Source organism: Xenopus laevis, chromosome 6S, assembly GCF_017654675.1.
Source record: "Xenopus laevis strain J_2021 chromosome 6S, Xenopus_laevis_v10.1, whole genome shotgun sequence".
Taxonomy (NCBI): Eukaryota; Metazoa; Chordata; class Amphibia; order Anura; family Pipidae; genus Xenopus; species Xenopus laevis.
In genome coordinates this window covers 64,254,297-64,277,836 of record NC_054382.1, presented here as the reverse complement: position 1 = coordinate 64,277,836, position 23,540 = coordinate 64,254,297, and positions in this window count along the sequence as shown.

Sequence of the window (23,540 nt, the reverse complement as noted above, 5' to 3'; positions counted from 1 at the left end):
CCTGGAACAAACAGCTGACACAAAAACCAAAGACAAAAAATAATTAGTACCGGACAGCAACTGCACTCTCCTACTGGTCACTGGTGACCTCTAGTGGTTGCTCCTATTTATGGGTGTGGTTAGTTAACTTTTTCCTCTCTTCACTGTCCTATATAGCAGATAAGATGGAATAAATCTCTTGGTTTGCTGCCCTATCAGGACATAAGGGATATATATAGATATATATATATATATATATAATATCAAAACAGGGGGGTTGTGGGAGCACTCTAAAGGCTTTAAAGTATATATATAAGTATAATAAATGCTATTGCATATGTACCCAAAACAGGGGTTATTTTGTTACAAAGTTATGATCATAAAATTGATAAGCCACCATACCACGTCAAGGTAAACCCCGAATGGCGGTCCCTAACTTGTTTTATATTTTATGTGCATTTTAGCATTACCTGTAATCAATGTCCGTTGAACGCTGTTTTTTCACTGAGGGCTAAATCCTTTTCACCTTGACGTGGTATGGTGGCTTATCAATTTTATGATCATAACTTTGTAACAAAATAACCCCTGTTTTGGGTACATATGCAATAGCATTTATTATACTTATATATACTTTAAAGCCTTTAGAGTGCTCCCACAACCCCCCTGTTTTGATATTGTATATTTCGCCAGGAGCTGTGGCATAGCTTCAGTGGTTGTAGCACCCCATACCCCCCCTTTGAATTAGTGGTGATCCTATGCTTTTAAAATTGGGCGTTTGTTTTGGGAATATCTCTCCTTTAAAAGCCTGATTGCTGGCTGGGGAGGATTTAGCCCTCAGTGAAAAAACAGCGTTCAACGGACATTGATTACAGGTAATGCTAAAATGCACATAAAATATAAAACAAGTTAGGGACCGCCATTCGGGGTTTACCTTGATGTGGTATGGTGGCTTATCAATTTTATGATCATAACTTTGTAACAAAATAACCCCTGTTTTGGGTACATATGCAATAGCATTTATTATACTTATATATACTTTAAAGCCTTTAGAGTGCTCCCACAACCCCCCTGTTTTGATATTATATAGATATATATATATATATATAGTCCCCCATTTACCAATAACCTTTTTTGGCTTTATGGTGAAAATCCTGTGAGTGCCGCCATTCTTCACACATATATATATATATATATATATAGATATATATATATATATATATAGATATATATATATAAATATATATATATAGTCAAACTATACACCGGCACTCATCCGGCAATCCATCAAGTCCCGGGTGCTCCTCATCAAAGGCATACAATAGGTGAAGTTAGGGGCACTCACGGATATAGTGCAACAGAAGTTTTATTGAAGTTTTACAAACTTCCTCACATCTACACGTTTCGGTTCTCTTTGAACCGTCCTGACCTATTATATATATATATAGATTGCGGGATGCCGGCACATTATACACCATATAACGGTGTACGTTGCCTGGGTGCAAAAAGCCCAAAAAGGTAAATGTAGAGCAGAAGGAAGCACTGGCAGGTCTTATGAAGAAGATAAAGGTTTTTATTAAATCAAAAAACAGCTAACGTTTCGGCTAGCACTCTTTGAGAAAGGCTAAAACGTTAGCCTCCTTCTGGTCTTTTATTTTGTCCAGGGTTAGGCAGAGTAAACAACTCATTATAGTGTAGTCTCTTTATGCAAACTATTTTCACTTGAAAACAAGTATAACCAAAATAAACAGTTTAAAATAAAATCCTCGCCACTTAAGGGCTTCTAACTAACGCCAGTCGGATTTCCAAACTAACTGCCTGTCTTCTAAAAAGAGAATATAAAGAAAAACAGTATCAACCGTAATTGTGAATCCAAGCTTCTCAATGAGCTCACACAGGCAGCTTTCATGTGTCCTACTCCAAGACAGGAGCCCTTGGTTGTGGCTTGAGCTGCCTTATATATAGTATGGACAGCATTCCGTTCCAAGTTTCAACCTGGGTGCACGGTAAAGGAATTACATGTGTATAAAAAAGACCAGCAACACCAGGAAAAAGTGTGTTATTGCATGTACAACCGACGTGACGTTTCGGTCCCCTTTGGTCCCCTTATATGCTTTTTTAAGCATATAAGGGTCTTGATAATGGTCTGAGAAGGAGACTGAAACGTTGGCCTGTTTTTAAGTATTATAATAAAGTATATTTTTTTAAAAATTTTGTCTAAATGTCCCTGGTGTGCACCCATTCATCCCTATATTTTTATATATATATATATACTGGGTTGTGCCCAGTGTCGATATGTACTTACGGGTCCTGAATTTGATCATCCCCACAGGGATCAGAAATATCAAATTAGGGGTTACAACACATGTGATACCAATTTTGCTGTATACATGCTGGTGTGTCCATGTGGGTTGGTCTATGTTGGGGAAACCACCCAAAAGGGTGAGGTCACTAATGTGAGGACGCGTCATCACAGTTACTTACCACGTGTGCTCCGCCTGACAAGGAAGCAAACGGTTTGTGCAATGGAGTCCTACACGCTACTACACGATACATACGCTTGAGAAAGGGAACTGCTGCTTCCCGAAATGTCGCGTGAGTGTGGATGAATTTAGTGTCTATGCTGGACTTCTAACAGATAAGTGTCTTGTCACAAATGACGCTACTACTTTGTTACGAATAACGCTACTATTTGATACATTTTAACAAGCTAATAAAGGCTATGTTTTAAACCTGGAGTGCGATCTGGTTGGACAGATATATATATATATATATATATATAAAGAAGTTAATAGGAATGAGGATGATTGCATTTAAACATTTCAAGTGGTGGGCACTTCTTTTAAAGAAGGCAAAAATAGAAAACAAGCAACTGATTGTAAAACTCCTCAAATATTTTAAGCATGGTATCTATTGATTCGTACCATGGGAAGACCCTAAGGCCGGGAACCCCAACCTTTTGAACCTGTGAGCAACATTAAGAAGTAAAAGGAGTTGGGGAGCAACACTAGCATAAAAATTGTTATTGGGGTGCCAAAGAAGTGTTGTGATTGGCCATTTGGTAGCCCATATGCGTCAACCTACATTGAGGCTCTTTTTGGAAGTACAAATGGTTTTTATATAACTAAAACTTGCCTCCAAGCCTGAAATTCAAAAATAAGCACCTGCTTTGAGGCAAATGAGAGCAACATCCAAGGGGTTGGAGAGCAACATGCTGCTCATGAGCTACTGGTTGGGGATCATTGCCCTAAGGTATGTATATGTATTATATTAGGGACTAATGAAGCAGCATCTCCTTTGTAGTCAGCTGTTACCATGTATTTATCTCAAGCTTTCCAGGTGGCTACATATTACTCTTTGGAGCCATTCACTAAGGATATTATTTCCTCCAGTCTCATTATAGTCCCAATTTTTCTCATACATTCTGAGGGGGTTGCTCTGACTTCCAGTGCCTAGGAATAACTGACTTGGCTGCTTGTAGTGCAAACCTAGTGAGGCCTTTCTTGGCAGTATTATGTTGTATCTATGTAATGATTTGTATCTAGTGAGTGGCAAAATGTAGGTTTTTATTTGATTGTTTATGATTTTTGCATGGTAAAATCGTCATCTGTTATATATATTGAGTTCAGTGACAAGCTTTTTGTTGACTGTCTTGAGATCTACTGATCTCTAGCTAAAGGTCTACTGGTAGATCCCAATCTACCTTTTGGACACCCCTGAACTAGAGGGATTCACCCAGCAGTCTAGCCAATCACTGTGCAGCAGTGAATCATTGGAAAGACAGAAAGGATTCACTCTGCACGCAGGCCAACACTGTGCTTGTCAATGAAGAGACAGAAGTGAGTGGATTCCAGCAGATCAGCTATTTCTCACTAGCCTGCATTGTAATTGCAAGTGTGTGAGCCGATGCTAGTTTGTAGGTAAGCAAACTAAGGTTACTAACCATTGCATCTGGCTCACGTGTGCCTAATGCATGGAAAGTGGATCAAGATTGTTATATTGGCTCAGAGTTATGAGTCAGTGTAGCTTATAACCTCCCCATATGCTTTTGTATAATTTCCTCTATCATTTCTTTTCACCATCAGGCTAGTTAACCCTATAAATAATTTTAGCTGTCCAATAGTTCTCTCTTTCAAGTGTATTAACAATTCCAATCTCTAGATCTGTACGTGGAAACCCATGCAAATATCCATATTTGCTTTCATTGGTTATTTTCTGTTTTAGTGCCTTTAGAAGACAAAATGGAATATTTATTGGATGTTATAAATCTACTTCTTAATTACCTCAATCTTTTTAGTTCCTCTTTACCTTATCAGTTGAATAACCTTTGATTGCAATACTGTATATTCTATTCACCGATTGCTAAACTGCAACGTCTGTAGAAAGTGCATTGATTTAAAAGAGAAATAATGCTTAAGTAGTAGGCTAGAAATGTTGTACATTATTTCTTGGACTTCTTTGCCAGCCCAAGACTACAACATCCCTTTAGTAGGGAAGATCTGTGTTTCCAAAAATGCCCCAGTAACTTCCCATTTTTTTTTTTCTGCTGATTCACTGCACATGCTTTGTGCTGCTGTCACTTATTGAGCTTAGGGACCCACTCACTATATACTGTACACATAGATATATACATATATATACAGATAAGGCTGATTAGTAATTAATACAAATAATTACTACATGCTGGTACAGAACCCAGTGCTTTTCAAATTAAATAGGAAGTTCAGCATGGATGCTGACATCTCTTGAGGGTGGTTATTTGCCAACCTTGCAAGTGTGCTGTCTGAGCAGAGGTTCTCAATCTTTTCCCATGGCTGGTACACTCATGAATATCTTCAATATGGTTGCTTTGTTATGACCATAAAACTTACAATGGTCTTGTACATTAAAGTACATTAATACAGTAATGGAAATCCCCCTTTAAAAAGGGCACTAAAACATTTGTATTAACAGTCTATTGGGGGAATGTAATAAAAGTCGGAAAAATTATTTGCAATGCGAAAAGTTGTGCGAAAAGACGTGCGAACAAATTTGCCTTTGTGCGAATTTAATATAGCTTTTGCGAACCCAGAAACAGTTTAGCGACCACTTCCGACAGTGGAAGAAGGTTTGCGAATTTTATAGTTAACGCCAGTGCGCAATGAATGTAATAAAACTTCTTACTGAAACAGTTGTTATGTTTGCTCCGGAAGATTACAACACCTTCAAGTACTTCTTAAAAGTGGGCAATGCGCAATTAAAATTCGCAGTGCACAAATAAAATTCGCAAAGTAATAACAGTTTAAGCAAGAGTATTACATTGCGAAATGAGACTTTTCATTGTTATTTGTGCTAATTGTTTTGTTCCTTGCGACTTTTATTACATTCCCCCATATATGCGTTAATACTTTGTGATTAGCATTATTTTTCACCTACGAGATACAAAACTGTTAAACTGCTAAATTTATGTACAATGTTTTTTTTTTTTAATTTTTATGTTTGATTTACCATTAACAGACAGTAACAGTCAGAACTTTCAGTTGGTGGAGTGGAGGAGCAGCTTCCTTCCCTACACACTCCACATGCCCTAGGCAAGAAGCAGAGCGGGGAAATATGTATCATGATGAACAATAAACAAATAAATATTTTTTGGGGGTTATTTAGAGCTCTAAATTGTGTTCCAGAAGTGAAAATACACTTAAACTCGATGTATAGTTTTCCTAGGTAAACTAAAAATTCCCTCCACAAAATGTTCAAATGAAAATTCTGCTGGTGCTTAAAGGGTAGCCATATTAGGTATTGTTCTGTGTCTATCCATGGACCCCAAATATTTTCAAATTTATCTGGGCAGCCTCTGCTCATGTCGGTTAGCTTTTAAAGGTGGAGGGCTATATTCACTAGAGATTTCCAGCATTTAAAGGTAGTGGCTGTTGGTAGTTTTCAGGATAAGATAATTGTTTTCCTGGCATAGAAGTATAAAAAAAACCAGGAAAATACACTAGTGCTTGTCTGGAGTTACATTCTCAACTAGTCCCAAGAGGCATACCTCTGGGTTACCCCATATAGGTGTGTAAAGAGAGACTGTATTTTGTAGTGTTGTACCTAAGGGCTTTTTTTCCATATTGAGATTAGCCTCTTCAGGGTGGAAGGAGGGCAGCCTCTTTGAGTAACCCCCCACTGAGTGGGGTATTTGCAAGGGCTTCAACATACCCACTGCCTCCTCTGAGATTGGGAAAATGTATGTACAATGTTAACTGAAATAAGAATTTATGTTAATAAAAATAACAAAAATATGGGAATTTTATGTCATTACACTCATTTTACACTCAGGCATGATTATGTTATGTAACTTTCTTTTGTTTATTTAATTAGGTATTGCTCTTGAATTAAAATGTGAACATATATATTTCTAATTCAAAGAAACAAAAGAGCATTTCTTCTGAATGCTCTGTTTCAAGAGAAAATTCAATATGCTGTTGGTCTTGTGCTATACCAGAGTAAACAATGTGTGGTTTGCTAATACTTTAAAAATACTGCAGAAAATAAAGTTACTTTCCAAATGATAGCAGATTTAAACATAGTATATAGTATGATACTTTGTTATTTACCATTATAGTGTTTAAAAGTAAGCAGTCAAGGGGGGGGGGAGTGCATGCACAAGCGGTTCAAGATGGCCTCTTTGGGAAAAAGTGAAATCCCCATACCAATCGTGCAATCCCAGTTGATGGGATCAAGTTACATACCGGACATGATACCTACCAACTTTAAGAACTGATCCCCACTATTACAAGGGTAATAACCTGTTTTTTTTAAAGACATATCTCCATGTTGCTTGGCTAATGTTTCCCCCTTGGATACGAGAGACATGGGGTGCCCCTGATAGCAGGTCCAAGAGAGTTAGTGAACTCCATATATCTATCAATATAATGAGACATGCCTGGGGTGTTCATGCAAATGGTCTGTAGATGTCACTGTGCTCATACTTATACTATGCATACTTCCTGGTAGCTTAAAAGTGAAAGCTTACTGTTGTGTAATGCCTGCATGAATCTGCTAATAAAGCACTGTTATACTCTACTCGTCCTCGGCTACCCAAAGCATAACAATACCGTTAAAGTTCATTTGAGATGTTTATATTGGTTTTACTGTTTATTCTTTGCCAGATATTTAGTAATGCTCCTTATACTGCCCAAAAGGAGGAAGTTTAGGTGTTCCAGCAATGTGAGGGTAATTGTGCTATATCAGCTGATCTTTACAGGCTATACCAATTATTGTCCTCACAATCCTCAGCCATAATGTACAGGGGTTCAATTTCCCAATTACAAGAACTAAAGTTTTTGCAAGTTATTCCTCCTTAGATGCAGAAATCAATGCCTACATATTTCATTTTTCCTCAGTCCTCTTACTCAAAGTACTTCCACAAGCGGTATCCAAAGTTTTTACTATATACCAGTCCCACTAAAACAAAAGGAGTAGCTATATGCTTCCATGCTAAACTCTAATGGTGGATAAATTGATCACTGACCCAGAGGGATATTATATCATTGTGAACATATACCTGGGAGACTCTTCTCGTACAATACACAACAACTGGAATTCTTATCTAATCTTTTTGACCTATGTAGTAACCAATTGGGTCAGAAGGTACTTTGTAGGGATTCAAATATAGTTTGGAACCAGAGACTAGATCGCCTGACACTCTTAGAGAAAAGGCTGTGGTTAGCCCCAGTATAGACATATCAAGGTTTAAAAATCTGATTGCTTCATATGGCTTAGTAGATGCATGAAGAGAAGCCAATCCCGATGTTTGCCAATTTTTCCATTATTCTGGCCCACATAAACTGTCCACGAGAACTGACCATATTTTCCTCACCAGTCCCTATTGTAATCTCGCTCCATACCGCCAAAACGATATTGGATGATCAGGCCACTGTCCAGTATTAGTTACAATATTACAGATGCTCGATCAGGCCACTGTCCAGTATTAGTTACAATATTACAGATGCTCAAACATACCACTTTTAAACCCTGGAGGCTGAATGAATCCCTTTTAAGATTTGGAGATATAGTAGATAAAGTTAAGGATAATCTGGTTTTTATTTCACCGAGAACTATCCCTTGCTAACATCTGTAGCTACGTTATGGAAGGCCCACAAACTGATCATTAGAGGAGTAATTATTCAATTAGGTTCCCAAAAGAACAAAGCCAGGAAAAGAGCTATTGACACCCTGGTTCAGGGCACTTTAACAGGAAATCCACAGAGGATAGCTGATATATTTGCCACCTTTTACGAAAAGCTATATGCTAAGCCACCTCTTACATCCAAAAAAAGCTTGAGATTTTTTTTATCATCTAGACCACCCCAAACACCAACTCCAAACAACTGACCAGGCCGAACTAGTTGACAGTGATATTACAACAGAGGAAGCCTTACAGGCAATAAATCAACTGAAATTGAATAAGGCCCCAAGCCTGGACGGTCTATCTAATGTATACTATCGAAAATTTGCCTCTGAATTGACCCTTTACCTAACATTTATGCTCAAAATGGAACATACTCCCTACAGGCTAAAATATCAGCTATCCCTAAGCCAGATACCGATTTGTTTGATTGTAAAAATTACAGGCCAATCTCGGTACTAAACACTGATATTAAAATTCTAGAAAAAATTCTCGCCCAGACGCTTAAAGCTTCCTCCCTTCTATCATACATATAAACCAAGTGGTATTTGTACCAGGACGCCAAGCCTCAGATGCTACCAGATGCTTAATCCTCCTTATACAACAAGCCAAAAGAGCACAGATTAAAGGGACAGTAACAAAAAAAATGAAAGTGTTTTGAAGTAATGAAAATATGTCCTGTTGCTCTGCTCTGGTAAAACTGGTGTGCTTGCTTCAGCAACACTACTATAGTTTATATACAATAGCTGCTGTGTAGCCATGGGGGGAGCCATTCAACGCTGAAAAAGGAGAAAAGGCACATAATACTCAGCAGATAACTATCAACTTATCTGTTATCTACTGTGTATCATGTGCTTGAATGGCTGCCCCCATGGCTACATAGCAGTTTGTTTATGTAAGCTAAAGTTGTGTTTCTAAAACAAACACAACTACATTTTATGATCACTCTTTTAAAACTCTTTTATTTTTTGATGTTACTGTTCCTTTAAGTCAGTGTTCCTTAAACTAGATATATATACGCAAAGCATTTGATTCCCTATCCTGAGACTATATGTACTACGTGCTGATAAAATGTGGTTTTGGTACTCACTTAACAGCCTGGATCAAAGTGTTATATAATAACCCATCAGCCTTGGTCAATATAGTGGGGTTTTTCCTGTACACAATAAATCAGGGTACTAGAGAGAGGGGGGTGCCCCCTCTCCCAGATACTATTTGATTTAGCTATGAAACCCCTAGCTTTGGCTATCTGATCCTACCATGATATTATGGGACTTAACAGTCATTATCTCAATGACATCACTCCCAAATCTATTCAGGCACCTAGGTAGTTTTGGTTCTATCTCAGGTCTCAGAAAGTATGGCAAACTCGCACACCCAGGCCTTCTAAAGATCCGCCAGGTGCTCAATTGCTTGGAAGGATCGGCACCCTCCTCATACAACGAAAGAAGAAAGCAAATGGCACACACAGCGTGTTCAAGCAGGGAAACCCTTGCGTATATTTATTTGCACACGATGCAACGTTTCGGGGAAGGTCCCCTTTGTCAAGCATATTCCAGTGAAACAGTGAAAAACTTTTAACACCACACGGTCACAGTGATTGGTCAGTTACAAAATTGAATAATTAATCATGTGACAGACATCACAATTGAAAAAGCAAAACAAGTTTAAAAAGTCACAAAAAAATTCAAAACAGGACGCATAAATACAGCGTGTAATGCATAAATACAAGTAAAGGTAAAGAGAGATCAGAAATTCACATAAAACATATAATACATAGAATCATTTCAGCAATCTCATGAAAAATCCAAAACAAGACCAAAATGTATCTATTCCATTAGTTTCTTAAACAATCTTACAAGTACAGGATTATTACGAGATAGTAGCAGAGCAATCAGCCACAATGTCAAATATTAATTATAACTGACAATACTTTGTTGCTTTTTCATTTTTCTCTTACCCTACAGGAAGGGAATGCAAAAAGGAAAATCTGACCCTGCAGGGGATTCATGGGACAGCTTGTCTTGATTATCTGGAAAGATAAAACATACATGTAAAATCATAAGTAGCAGGACATACTAAAGTCCTCATTTAACCCTTTAGGGTACCTCGTCTGCAGTAGCCAAATCCAATAACATTCGCGTTGTAATAAACATTTCTTAATATCACATCCTGGTTTACGTATTACTTTCTCCAGTATCTGCCATCGAACCTGTGAGGTCCTGTGGCCGTGACTAAAAAAATGTTTTGCTAACAAAGTTTCTTTCTTAAATTTATCACCTAGTCTGTTCTTTTGCTGCCCATCAGTTTTAGCATCAAGAGGCAGGGGCTGGTAAGTACGTATATTAGACTTGTGTTCATTAAGCCGTACCTTAATTGGTCTACTCGTTTGGCCTATGTATAACAACCCGCACGGGCATTTGATAGAGTAAACCACTTCCTTTGTGTCACATGAGTACGTACCCTTAATAGGATGTTTTGTTCCATTCTGGGGATGTAAAACAATTGGCCCAGGGATTATCCCATTGCAATGGCCACAATTTCTACATGGGTAAGTGCCTATGTGAGATTTGGCCATCACACCTGACCTGGCAAAATTCGCTTTTGGTTTTATTAACTCTTGGATGGTTCTCCCTTTTCTATATGAAAAGACGGGGGTTTGTTTAAACAAATGTCCAATTTTTGTATCAGACTGTAATATACCCCAGTATTTCAGAATAGTGCGTCTAATAGCCTTATTATTGGTGTCAAAAGTAGATTACAAAGGGGATACGCTGACTCGTAATTAAACTCCTAGGTTTTTTCACGAGGGTGTCATCCCTTGTATAGGTTTTGATTTCCTCACTGATGGCGGTGAGATCAGTCTCATTGTATCCCTTTTCTACAAACTTTTGCACCATCTTACTGGCTTCATGCTCATAAATGGTATCAGTAGAAGCAATCCGTTTCGCACGCAACAACTGGCTTTTTGGCAAACCTTTTAACAAGCCTTGTGGATGAAAACTTGAAGCCAACAATAAATTGTTACGGTCAGTAGGCTTATTATATATTGAAGTTACAATGGTGGACCCACTGATACACAAATTCACATCAAGAAAGTGCAATTCAGTCTTACTCTTTTCAAGGGTGAATTTAATAGTAGGGTGTGCGGTATTCAAGTAAAGAAAAAAGGCCTGAAGCTCAGAATCACTCCCATTCCAAATAAAGAAAGTGTCGTCCACATACCTCATGTATGAGTGTATATATGGACTGTATGTTGAATTGGAAAAGATATAATTTGTTTCAAAATGATCCATATAGATGTTCGCATATGCAGGAGCCATGTTGGCCCCCATAGCACAGCCTTGAAGCTGAAGAAAAAATTCATCCAAAAATGAAAAGTAATTTTTACAAAGTACCATATCCAATAAATTGCAAAGAAAATTTATCTTGTAATCTGGAAGGTTAGTGGTACTCAAATAAAATCTCATACATTCGACACCCTCTTCATGAGGAATGGAAGTGAAAAGGTCCTTAACGTCCAAAGAACACAGATAAAAATCACCAGTCGGAATTTGGACAGTCTTAAGGCGATTAAGAAAGTCTGTTGTATCTGAAAGACATGGTTTCAATGATGGCACAATATCCTGTAGATACAAATCAACGTAAATGGCAAGTGGCTGCCAAAGAGACCCCACATTAGATACTATAGGCCTGCCTGGTGGATTCACTAAACACTTGTGAATCTTCGGAAGAAAGTACACATAAGGAGTTTTTGGGAATTGCTGGAATAAGAGCTGATAAATTTCGTCAGTTATAACACCCTCCATAACGGAAGCACTCAAAAAAGTATTCAATTCATTTTTGAATTTAGCAGTAGGATCAGTTTGTAATTTTTTATATAACGTGGTGTTATTAAGTTGGCGCAATGCCTCAGACTCATAATCAGCCTTATTCAAAACAACGACCCCTCCACCTTTATCAGCTTTTGTTATAACCACCTTATCATTCATTTGTAAAGTGGTGAGGGCTTTTTTCTCAGCCTGAGAGATATTGGATCCACGGTTCCAACATTTCCCATGCGGTTTCTGCAAGATATTGGTCAATTCAAATAACACCATGGTCTCAAATGTATCTATACAGGTAAAGGTGCCCGGTGGCACAAACGTACTCTTTGCCCCCAGTTTACTTTTAAGCTGTCTGGTTAAATCATCCTTAACTTTGATCTCACTTTTATCCCAGAAATGTGCTTTCAGTTTCAAAGTTCTAACAAACTTAAAAAAGTCAATGGTAAAGGAGAAAGGTGCCGCAGGTGCTACTTATGATTTTACATGTATGTTTTATCTTTCCAGATAATCAAGACAAGCTGTCCCATGAATCCCCTGCAGGGTCAGATTTTCCTTTTTGCATTCCCTTCCTGTAGGGTAAGAGAAAAATGAAAAAGCAACAAAGTATTGTCAGTTATAATTAATATTTGACATTGTGGCTGATTGCTTTGCTACTATCTCGTAATAATCCTGTACTTGTAAGATTGTTTAAGAAACTAGTGGAATAGATACATTTTGGTCTTGTTTTGGATTTTTCATGAGATTGCCGAAATGATTCTATGTATTATATGTTTTATGTGAATTTCTGATCTCTCTTTACCTTTACTTGTATTTATGCATTACACGCTGTATTTATGCGTCCTGTTTTGAATTTTTTTGTGACTTTTTAAACTTGTTTTGCTTTTTCAATTGTGATGTCACATGATTAATTATTCAATTTTGTAACTGACCAATCACTGTGACCGTGTGGTGTTAAAAGTTTTTCACTGTTTCACTGGAATATGCTTGACAAAGGGGACCTTCCCCGAAACGTTGCATCGTGTGCAAATAAATATACGCAAGGGTTTCCCTGCTTGAACACGCTGTGTGTGCCATTTGCTTTCTTCTTTCTATCTCAGGTCTCCTCATGAATCATAGAATCTACTCCAATACATTTGAATTCAGCTGGCAACCCCATTGTATCTACCTATTGGGTATTAGGTTAACTAGCTGATATGATGCTCTTTATAAATATAATTACCACCCAATGTTTAAAACTTTAGCTGCCCTCCTGGAAAAATGGGGTTCATCATATCTCTTGGATAGGCTGAATAAACATGACCCTTCTACCAAAGCTGCTGTACCTGTTGCCAGTTTCTATTCCACCTGGTAAACTGGAGAAATTGGAAGCAAAAAAAATCTCTCACTTTGTATAGGAGGGGAAAACGCCACAGGTGAACAAGTTTACCCTATATCACCCCATAAGGGAGGCCTAGGCCTACCCAAATGCTTATTTTACTATAAAGCTGCCCACTTATTATATACGTCTTAACACTATATGCTAAAGAGGATAGCCCTCACTGGGTTTCTCTAGAAGCAACATTTACCCACCCCCTTATTCCCCCGCAGCACTTATTTGGTGTCCCCCAGCATTGAGGCCTGAAGGTTCCAGTGTGTGCAAAAGTCAGTATCAAACCTTTACAGTAACTTCTTTGAGTCATCCCCACAGACAATACTACCATACATGCCAGCATGGCACAGAGATGGAAACTGTGAGTTTGACCAAGAGTACTACAAGGTCCTCTTCAGATGATACCTAGTGCCAGAAGAATAACAAAGTTTGCCCCTTCATCTAAATCCCAATGCTTCAGAGGTTACGATGATATAGGCACAATGCATCACAAATGGTGGACATGCAGTAATGCCCAAAGGTTTTGGATAAGGACCTTTCACAATATATATTCGATATTTGAAGTTTCAATTCCAAAAGACCCCAGAACAGTATTGTTAGGTTAAAAAAACAGAGGGCTTAACCTACACTGCCGGAATCGTTCGTGTAGTCCTACCCTTAAAGGTAGTTGCGCTCCTATATGTGCATAAATTGGTGCAGGCTAAAGAGCTATACTGGTAATTCTGGGTAATACCAGGGCTAGTTCAAGGTCTCAGTGCCAGACATACACAGGCAGATCTGTTTGCTTGATGGTCACCTAAATTGTGCAACCAAATCTCATTGATTCCTGGTGTGTGAATTCAGTCTTTTAAGACAGGGCTATATATGCAATGCCCACAGACAAAACCCAATGCTCAGAACTCCAGGTATGTCATCTAACCTCTGAAAATACCAAAAATACCTTTATGGTTGAACTAAAATTATGTCCTTTAAATAAGGAGGGAGGTGGCAACGCTGAAAAAGCAAATAAAATAAATAAAAGCCATATAACACACACTGCTAATGTAATTTAGTTCGTTATATGACTTTATTGGTAAGGAATATATATCTATACTAACAATACCTGTTTATCTCTGAGCTCTGGAGACCTTTTAGTAGTTTATATATACAATAATAATTAGCTTTCCTACTTTGCATATTTTAACCCTGCAACTTTAAAAATGCTTTTTGGTTATCTGGGTCACTGACATGGGCAACCATATCAGTTCCTGAGAGTTCATATTTACTGTTTTTCATATTTTATTTTTTTTTGTTTCAGAGGCCCTGTGCTTTTTCTATTCTAACCTCCAATGTTCCACCTTGATTGCTTGATTGCTGTTGTAACTAAGCCCTAATTAATTAGGCTGAGAGTGGTATAACAAAAAGTGGTTCAAAACAATTAAAAAAAAATAAGAACACTAATTGAAAACTGCCTAGGTATACTACTGTCTATATTACACTAAAACTTCATTTTAAAATGCATTACCCCTTTAAAGGAGAAGTAAAGCTTAACCAACTTGCAAATAATCCCCAATCTGAAACTGAACATGGGACCCCAGAACAGTACTGCAGAAGTGCCAAATTATTTAACCACCATGCTGGTTTCAAACTTTGATGTTAAACAGGCAGGTAAGTTGAGTTTCTTTAATACATTGTTTGTTTATTTTAAATAATTAATGGTTATAAAAGTCTTAATATTTATAAATATCCAAAACAGAATCATTCACATTTCCTGTAAAGCAGTTGTATAAACAAAGTTCCATCCCACCAAATTATGTTTCTGGTATACATAAGGGCTCATTTACTATAAACTGAACCAGTGTCAGCAAATGAGGGCCATTGCGAATAATGAGTTTTTAAAAATGTTTTTATAGTTTTAGAAAAGTTTAATATGCAGCAGTAAAAAATAAAGAAATTATATATTTTGTTTGTTTTTATACAAATCATGTCTTCCATTTGCTGTTGTTAAGGATCATTATTTTCTAGTGTTTTTTTCAGATTACAAAGAAACCATATTTTTCCCTCTAGACTATTACTGTGCTTCTGTTTTAAGTTTTCATAACTGTAAAAAGCTTAATAAAGCAAAAAAAAATAAAATAAAAAAAAATAATGATTCCTCTCACAACACCATCATTTAAAAAGGAAGTCTGGCTAGAAGCAAAAGCCACACATAATTCTAAGTTGATTTCCATTTAAACCCATAAGGAGTAAAGCTCTGGTTACACTATTTTTAATGACCCATTACATTAATTTTATACTGCACATTTTAACCAGTGCCTGCTACTCCCAAGTCAAAGAAAAGCAACCAAGCAGACATAGACAAGGACTGACTATAGAGGCTTCATGATTTGGGGTATTAGTGCTTTAAATGGGTCATTCACCTTTGAGTATGCCATAGAGAGTGATAATCTCAGACAATTGTTTTTTATTTTTTTACTATTTGTGGCTTTTGAGTTATTTGGGTTTTTATTCAGCAGCTCTACGGTTTGCAATGTTTAGAATCTGGTTGCTAGGGTTCAAATAACCCTAGTGCCCATGCATTGATTTGAATAAGAGACTTTAATATAAATAGGAGAGGCCTGAATAGAAAGATGAGTTAAGATGAATAAAAAGTAGCAATAACTATAAATTTATAGCCTTACAGAGCATCTGTTTTTGAAAACGGGAAAGAGAAGAAAAAGAAGAAAAAAAAGAAGAAAAAGGCAAAATAATTTTTACAAAAACTATACAAAATAAATAATGAAGACCAATTAAAAATGCTTAGAATTGCCCATTCTATAACATACTAAAAGTTAATTTAAAGGTGAACCACCCCTTTAAGTAACAATCTGTGCAGCAAGGAAAATATGTTCCAGGCATAGGCATTGCGATACAATTCAATTTGTCATTTCTCTTGTGGTGAAGTACTTTACACAATTAACAAATGGAACTACAGAGCTGCTTAGTGATTCTGGGAAGACTACACAAATATAGCATGGACTTCTAAAAGCCTGCTGCCAGGTTTGGAGGACATGGTTAATGAAATGCAAATATGCAACAATTACCATAAACTCAACAAAAAACAAACACTAGTATTGGTTTGTCTGGTCACTATGCTCTCTCTCTCTCTCTCTATATATAAAAAGATTATAGATAACTAGTTACTGAAAAGTGGTTGTCAGAAATGGGTCATAATATATCTTAAATAGAAATGATGAGCTGAAAACGAGAGAAATTTACCAAAGAATAATGTCAAACCAGCCTACCTCATTCACTGCACATACAATAATACAGCCCCATTGGTCCTGAGCAAAACTTTTACCGGGCACACCCCACACTTGCACTGCTATGCAATATTGTAGAAGATTATTCCTTGTGGCCCTTGTGGGGTAAAGAGTCTAGGTACAGTCACAGTTCTTGCCTTCCCACACCCACCGTAGTTGGGCCTCTGTATGTATTGAACTAATTTAGAAAGCTAAGACAGATGAGCTCCTTCAAAGTATCTAGTTACTTTTTACTAATTCTATCTCAGCAACTAGTCTGTGTACATGCAGGCTTTGAGATGCAGTCTGTATGTTTTTATACAAAAAACAGCAATAATTAATTTATGCCCCTGGGCCTCACGCTCTGCTCCATTATCTTTCCTTTATATAGAAAATCACAATTCGTTATAGTCATTATTGGGGCACAATTACAACATATTGAACAAAGAATGTAAATTATGGTCCTGTACATTTATTGCTTTCCCAAAGACTGTAAAACTAATCATTCTAAGTCTGAGAAGAAAAAAAAATTACCAAAGCACATTAAGCCTGATTCTTGCAAAACTATACTCCCCCGTGACACCATTAAGCTGCAGTTGTGTGACCAGTAAGGAAAAAGAAAAATGTACCATATGCTTATATGTTTTTGTATGCTTATACTTTTTCATTAGAAAAAGATCCAAAAGGGAAACAATCACGAGCCAGTTTATGTAGGACATTACAAACAATGTTATAAATATGGGGACTTCCTGTTTTCCTCCTACCTGGATGTAATTTCCTCTTTTCTGTCATCATTCTTTAAATGCAATATAATATGGCCATAAAATTAAATCTGGTAATTAAAGTAGGATTTTTTTATGTGTTAAACAGTTGCAGTGATAAATGAGGAAACTCTTAGTAGACTGCCTGTGCTTTATTTTTTTTTTTGAAAGAATATTATTAGCAGACCATGCAACTTAGTTTGAAATAGACAGAAGACAAATGGCATTTATAAAAATGATGGTTTCTAAAACAAATCTGTATTTCCTAGGTTAAAGGAGAACTAAACCCCCCACTGTGATAAGTCCCCATTGGCCCCCCTCCACTGGCCCCTCTCCCTGCCACCCCTCTCCCTGCCTCCCCCTTTCCAGAATTGTGTCCTCTGTCGGATTACTGACCGTACATGCAGAGTGAGAGCAGCTGAGCTCTTTCGGCGCTTTGGTAATCTTGGGGTCTTCTTCCTTCCCCTCTGCAATTTCCGTCACTTCTGGCACATGCGCAGTACAGAACCGCAAAACTGCTCCAACTGCGTATGCGCTGATACGCCACTCAGGTTACGAGGATTACCAAAGATGGTGCCCGTGAGCTTTGCTGCACTCACTCTGCATGTACGATCAGTAATCCTACAGGGGACACAATTCTGGGGTAACACTTAGCAGGGGGGAGGCAGGGAGGGGAGGCCAGTGGAGGGGCCAGTGGGGACTTATCACAGTGGGGGGGGTTGAATTCTCCTTTAAACTAGAACAGCTGCAGAAAAAGCAGCCTGTGAGACTGGGAGCACTTGGTGTTGGTAGCTGGCATTTATATTTTTCTAAGGAATAAAGATATAGTGTGAATGACTATGAAGATTTTCATTCAGCCAGGACATGGTATATCTAGTATAGGTAAATCTAAAAACAACTGGATTTGCTGAGTAATCATTGAAGATGTTTCACTACTCACAATGGCACATTGTACCATTGTTGAGTTACAATGTGCCATTGTGATTGGATTAGTAGAAGAGTTTATATGCCGAGAACTTCCCACACCAGTCAGTTGAACTGAAGAAGCTGCTCGGATGGGTAGTGAAACGTCTTCAATGAATACTCAGAAAGTCAAGTTGTTTTTAGATTTACCTATACTAGATAAACAGCGTGAATAGTTTGTATTCTACTGTCTAATAATGCAAACTGCCATGAGCAGGGGTTGACGCATGCCTCTTCCTCTAATCTCAGCCTATCGCTTAATTCTTCTGCCCATTATTGCTATATGAATATGAAAAAAAGACCCCAACAAAACAACATTTAACATGAAACAAAACATCTCCCCAAAATAAAGCGTTTTGAGACTTGAGAAACTATAACTAGATTTATAAAGCAGTTGTTTTGTATGGATCTGTTTGTGAAACAAACGAACAATCTAGCCATCTGCTCTGTGATAGCACATTCTTGTAACAACTCTAGTAAATAGACTCCTAGGTGCATTTATATAAAGTTCACTAATACTGTCAGTAACTGCCAATTAAAGCTGCAACTGTATTATTTTCAAATGCTCCTATGCTGATGTTATGTAGAGTATGTCTATGTATGCAAATAATCGCCTAATGTAAAGAGTCAAGAGTGAGTTTATTGTCATTTCATCCATATTTGTTTGTACAGTACACAGTGAAACGTCACTGCCTTTATCACCCATGATGGTTTGTTTCGGTTCAAGCGTGTACCTTTTGGACTGGCTTTCGGTTCAAGCGTGTACCTTATGGACTGGCTTCAGCACCGAGTTGTAGCATTCTACACCAGGTATGCCATGGAGTATAGAAGGCATCAGTCTTCTATACTCCATGGCATACCTGGTGTAGAATGCTACTTGGATGATATAATTGTCTACGCTCCAACTATGGATCTTCATGACAAGTTCCTAGAAAAGGTTCTGAAATACATTGATTCTGCAGGACTGAAACTGAACCTTTCCAAATGCCACTTCAGACAAACTCAGCTGTCTTTTTTGGGTTATATAATATCACAAGATGGATTACTGCCTGACCCTGACCATGTCAACGCTGTTACACAAGCACCTCCTCCATCTGATTTCCAGACCTTATGAGCTTTCTTAGGTCTTACTTCATGGTATTCCCAACTATACTTCAGTTGTGGAGCCACTTAGAGCACTACTACGTGGAACTTTAAGTCTGGTGTGGTCAGAGTCTGCTCAAAATAGTTTGAAATAGTGAAACAGCTAATTGTGAACAGTCCAGCGCTAGCTTTATTTGATCCTGCACTACCCACTATGGTTACTACAGATGCTTCAGACTATGGCATTGGTGCAGTTCTCACACAGATCCATGCTGATCATACAGAGAAAACTGTTGCATTTGCATCCAGAACACTTACAGAGACAGAGCGTAAGTATTCCACTGTTGAAAAAGAAGCTCTAGCGTGTGTTTGGGGAACATTCTCTACCTATGGGGTAGAGAATTTACCTTATGCACTGATCATGGCCCTTTAACTGCACTGCTGACAACAAAGGGACTAGTAAGAGCTGGAATGCGTATAGCTAGATGGTCAGCAAGGCTACTGAATTTCAACTACAAAATGCAATACAAACCAGGTTTGAAAAATGTTACTGCTGATTGTTTGTCACGTTTAACTTTACCTGCAGTTTCTCATACACTGGATGAGGACATAGAAGTTGTAACATTGACGGATTACTATCATCTACAGTTACAGCTGCTGATTTTAAGCAAGCTTGCCTCACATGTCCAATTCAAGTAAAATTACGGGACATCTTACAAAGCAAATGTCCAAATGCTGAGAAGAAACTCAGTCCCTAGCGTAAGTCCCTATCTTCAACCTTACTACAGGATTAGACACAAACTGTCCTTAGTAGATGGCTATGTTGTCCATGGAGCTCATTGTTTACTGGTACCAAAGACCTTGCGAGAAAAGCTCATACAACTTGCAGAAGTCTGAAAGAAGCACTACAGACAGCAAATCTTACTGGGAAATCTTGGAAAGTATTTACAAGAGTTCCTACATAACTACAGATCAACGTGCCATGCAACAACCCAATCATCTCCTGCTGAATTATTACATGGCAGACAGATGCGCACTAAGTTACATGTTGCAGACATCAAACTTCCACAAAATACTGTGCCTACAAAATCATCTACTGCTGACATTGTGAAACATCAACAAGCCAAATGCAATGCTTATACTGACAAAAAACGTGGTGCAAAAGAAGTACACTTTCAGCCTGGATCTTTAGTCAGAATTAAGAAACCAGGAATACTGAAACAAGGACAATCTAAATTTACTGCACCACTTGAAGTGAGACGCCAGCGAGGACCATACACATATGAACTGTCTGATGGATGCATTTGGAATGCAAGTCATCTTGCTCCTGTTAGATATGACTTTGGAGAAGCTCCATTTGATGAAGGACATTTTCCTACTCCTGATGTCAACTGCAATAGGCCTGAAGAAAGTGAACCTATAAGGCGTACTGAGAGAATCAGAAAACTACCTGCATGGACCCAGGACTATGTGATGTGAATAATGTATATTATTGCTTTAAGATGCATTGTTATTGTTTATTACATTTGCCCAAATGCTTTCCTACTATAGGGGGAAAATGTAGTGTTTATACAAATGGCCTGTAGATGTCACTGTGCCCAGACTTATACTTTGCATACTTCCTGACAGCTTAAAAGTGAAAGTTACTGTTGGGTAATGCCTGCATGAGCCTGCTAATAAAGCACTGATATACTCTACTCATCCTCGGCTACCCAAAACATAACACAGAATATTTTATATTTATGGTTGGTTAACCTATCTTATTCATCAGGTATTTTCATTTATATTACCTTTGCCAAATAAACACATTTTGCGTTTCTATGAGACATTCCTCTGGTTTTTTTTTTAATTTCTTCAATTGATGGGTGAGTGGTTGGGGGAGAAAGGGGTGGTTAGTATACAGGGGTAGGGAGGTAGGGGGAAGAGAGAAAAAAAAGGGGGGCAGAGAAAGGAGGGGTGGAAAGTGAAAAGGGAAGAAGAATTTAAGAGGAATATGGAGGCTGGATAGAGGTTGTTAGGTCTCCTTCATTCTGTAGTCATTAGGATCTTGTTTTCATCCGAATCTTTGTATAGGAACCAGAATATTGATTTGGCTGTAAATTTTGTTGTCAAAAAAGGGGGGCAGAGAAAGGAGGGGTGGAAAGTGAAAAGGGAAGAAGAATTTAAGAGGAATATGGAGGCTGGATAGAGGTTGTTAGGCAGTGGCGTAACTAGATATTACTGGGCCCCACAGCAAATTATTTTTCAGGCCCCCAAAATTTTTAGCAGTTGACTTGTTTTACCAATATTTATTTAAACTGTATATGAATTAGGGCCTCGTGGGGCCCCTATAGCTCCTGGGCCCCCCTGCAGGCGCAGGGTCTGCTTCCTCTATAGTTACGCCCCTGTTGTTAGGTCTCCTTCATTCTGTAGTCATTAGGATCTTGTTTTCATCCGAATCTTTGTATAGGAACCAGAATATTGATTTGGCTGTAAATTTTGTTGTCTGTTCTGGCGTTGTTGTTCAGAGTTCTTTAAATCTATATAACGTATATACTCGAGTATAAGCTGAGTTTTTCAGCATCCAAAATATGCTGAAAAAGTCTACCTCGGCTTATACTCTGGTCAGCGGGCAGTAGCTGAGATTGCAGTCACTTTTAATCATTCCTATACCAACAGTTGACTTGGGGAGAGACTGCAATATCCCACAATGCCCTCTGTTGGTTATATGAAAGAATAACAGTGCGCCCTCTGTTGGTTATATGAAACAATAACAGTGACTGCAATATCACACAGCGCCATCTGTTGGTTATATGAAAGAATAACAGTGACTGCAAAATCACACAGTGCCATCTGTTGGTTATATGAAAGAATAACAGTGCGCCCTCTGTTGGTTATATGAAAGATTAACAGTGACTGCAATATCACACAGCACCCTCTGTTGGTTATATGAAAGAATAACAGTGACTGCAATATCACACAGCACCCTCTGTTGGTTATATGAAAGAATAACAGTGACTGCAATATCACACAGCACCCTCTGTTGATTATATGAAAGAATAACAGTGACTGCATTATCACACAGCGCCATCTGTTGGTTATATGAAAGAATAACAGTGACTGCAATATCACACAGTGCCCTCTGTTGGTTATATGAAAGATTAACAGTGACTGCAATATCACACAGCGCCCTCTGTTGGTTATATGAAAGAATAACAGTGACTGCAATATCACACAGCACCCTCTGTTGGTTATATTAAAGAATAACAGTGACTGCAACATCACACAGCGCCCTCTGTTGGTTATATGAAGGATTAACAGTGATGGCAATATCACACAGCGCCCTCTGTTGGTTATACGAAAGATTAACAGTGATGGCAATATCACATAGCACCCTCTGCACCTGGTAGTGGGACAGTGGGACAATGCACACAGTAATCCGTTTGGCAATTCTCTGTCACCATCAACTTTGCAAAGAAGTCCGGTTGATCGCTGGGGGGGCTGCTTTGGCAGAATGTGCGCTGCTGGGAGACAGGGCTGTAGTTGTGTCTAGGCTTATACTAGAGTCAAGAAGTTTTCCCAGTTTTCGTAGGTAAAATTAGGTACCTCAGCTTATACATGGGTCGGCCTATACTCGAGTATATACGGTAGTTCATTCATTTTGTTTATCCAATCTTGGATCCTGAGGGGTTGCGTCTGTTTCCATCTTGCAGGTATCAGCAGTTTAACTGTGTTTAATAGTTGAGGCTCTATGGTCAACAGGAAGTGAGATATTGGTTTATTCAGGTTGAATAGTAATGTCTATGCCGGATGATCCGGTATTATGTATTTGATTATCCGTTCTGAAATGTCGCTGACTTGCTGTCAAAATGTTCAGATTTTGGGACAATCCCAAAATATATGGAGTAGGGTCCTCTCTGTCTGGTCGGGGTGAGGTACCACCTTGTGAGTAGTTTATAATTGGTTTCCTTTATTCTGCAGCACCTGGAGCTGTCCATCAGCATACGGATTATCGGACTTGCCTGTGGTTCTTCCAGATCTTTGCCTAAGTCCCTTGACCATTTCTGGAGGTACTCCAGTTGCAACAGGTTGGCTGGTGCTTGAAGAGTTTTGTAGAGTGTGGATAAAGTCCTTGTGGGGGGTTGATCTGTGGAGCATAAG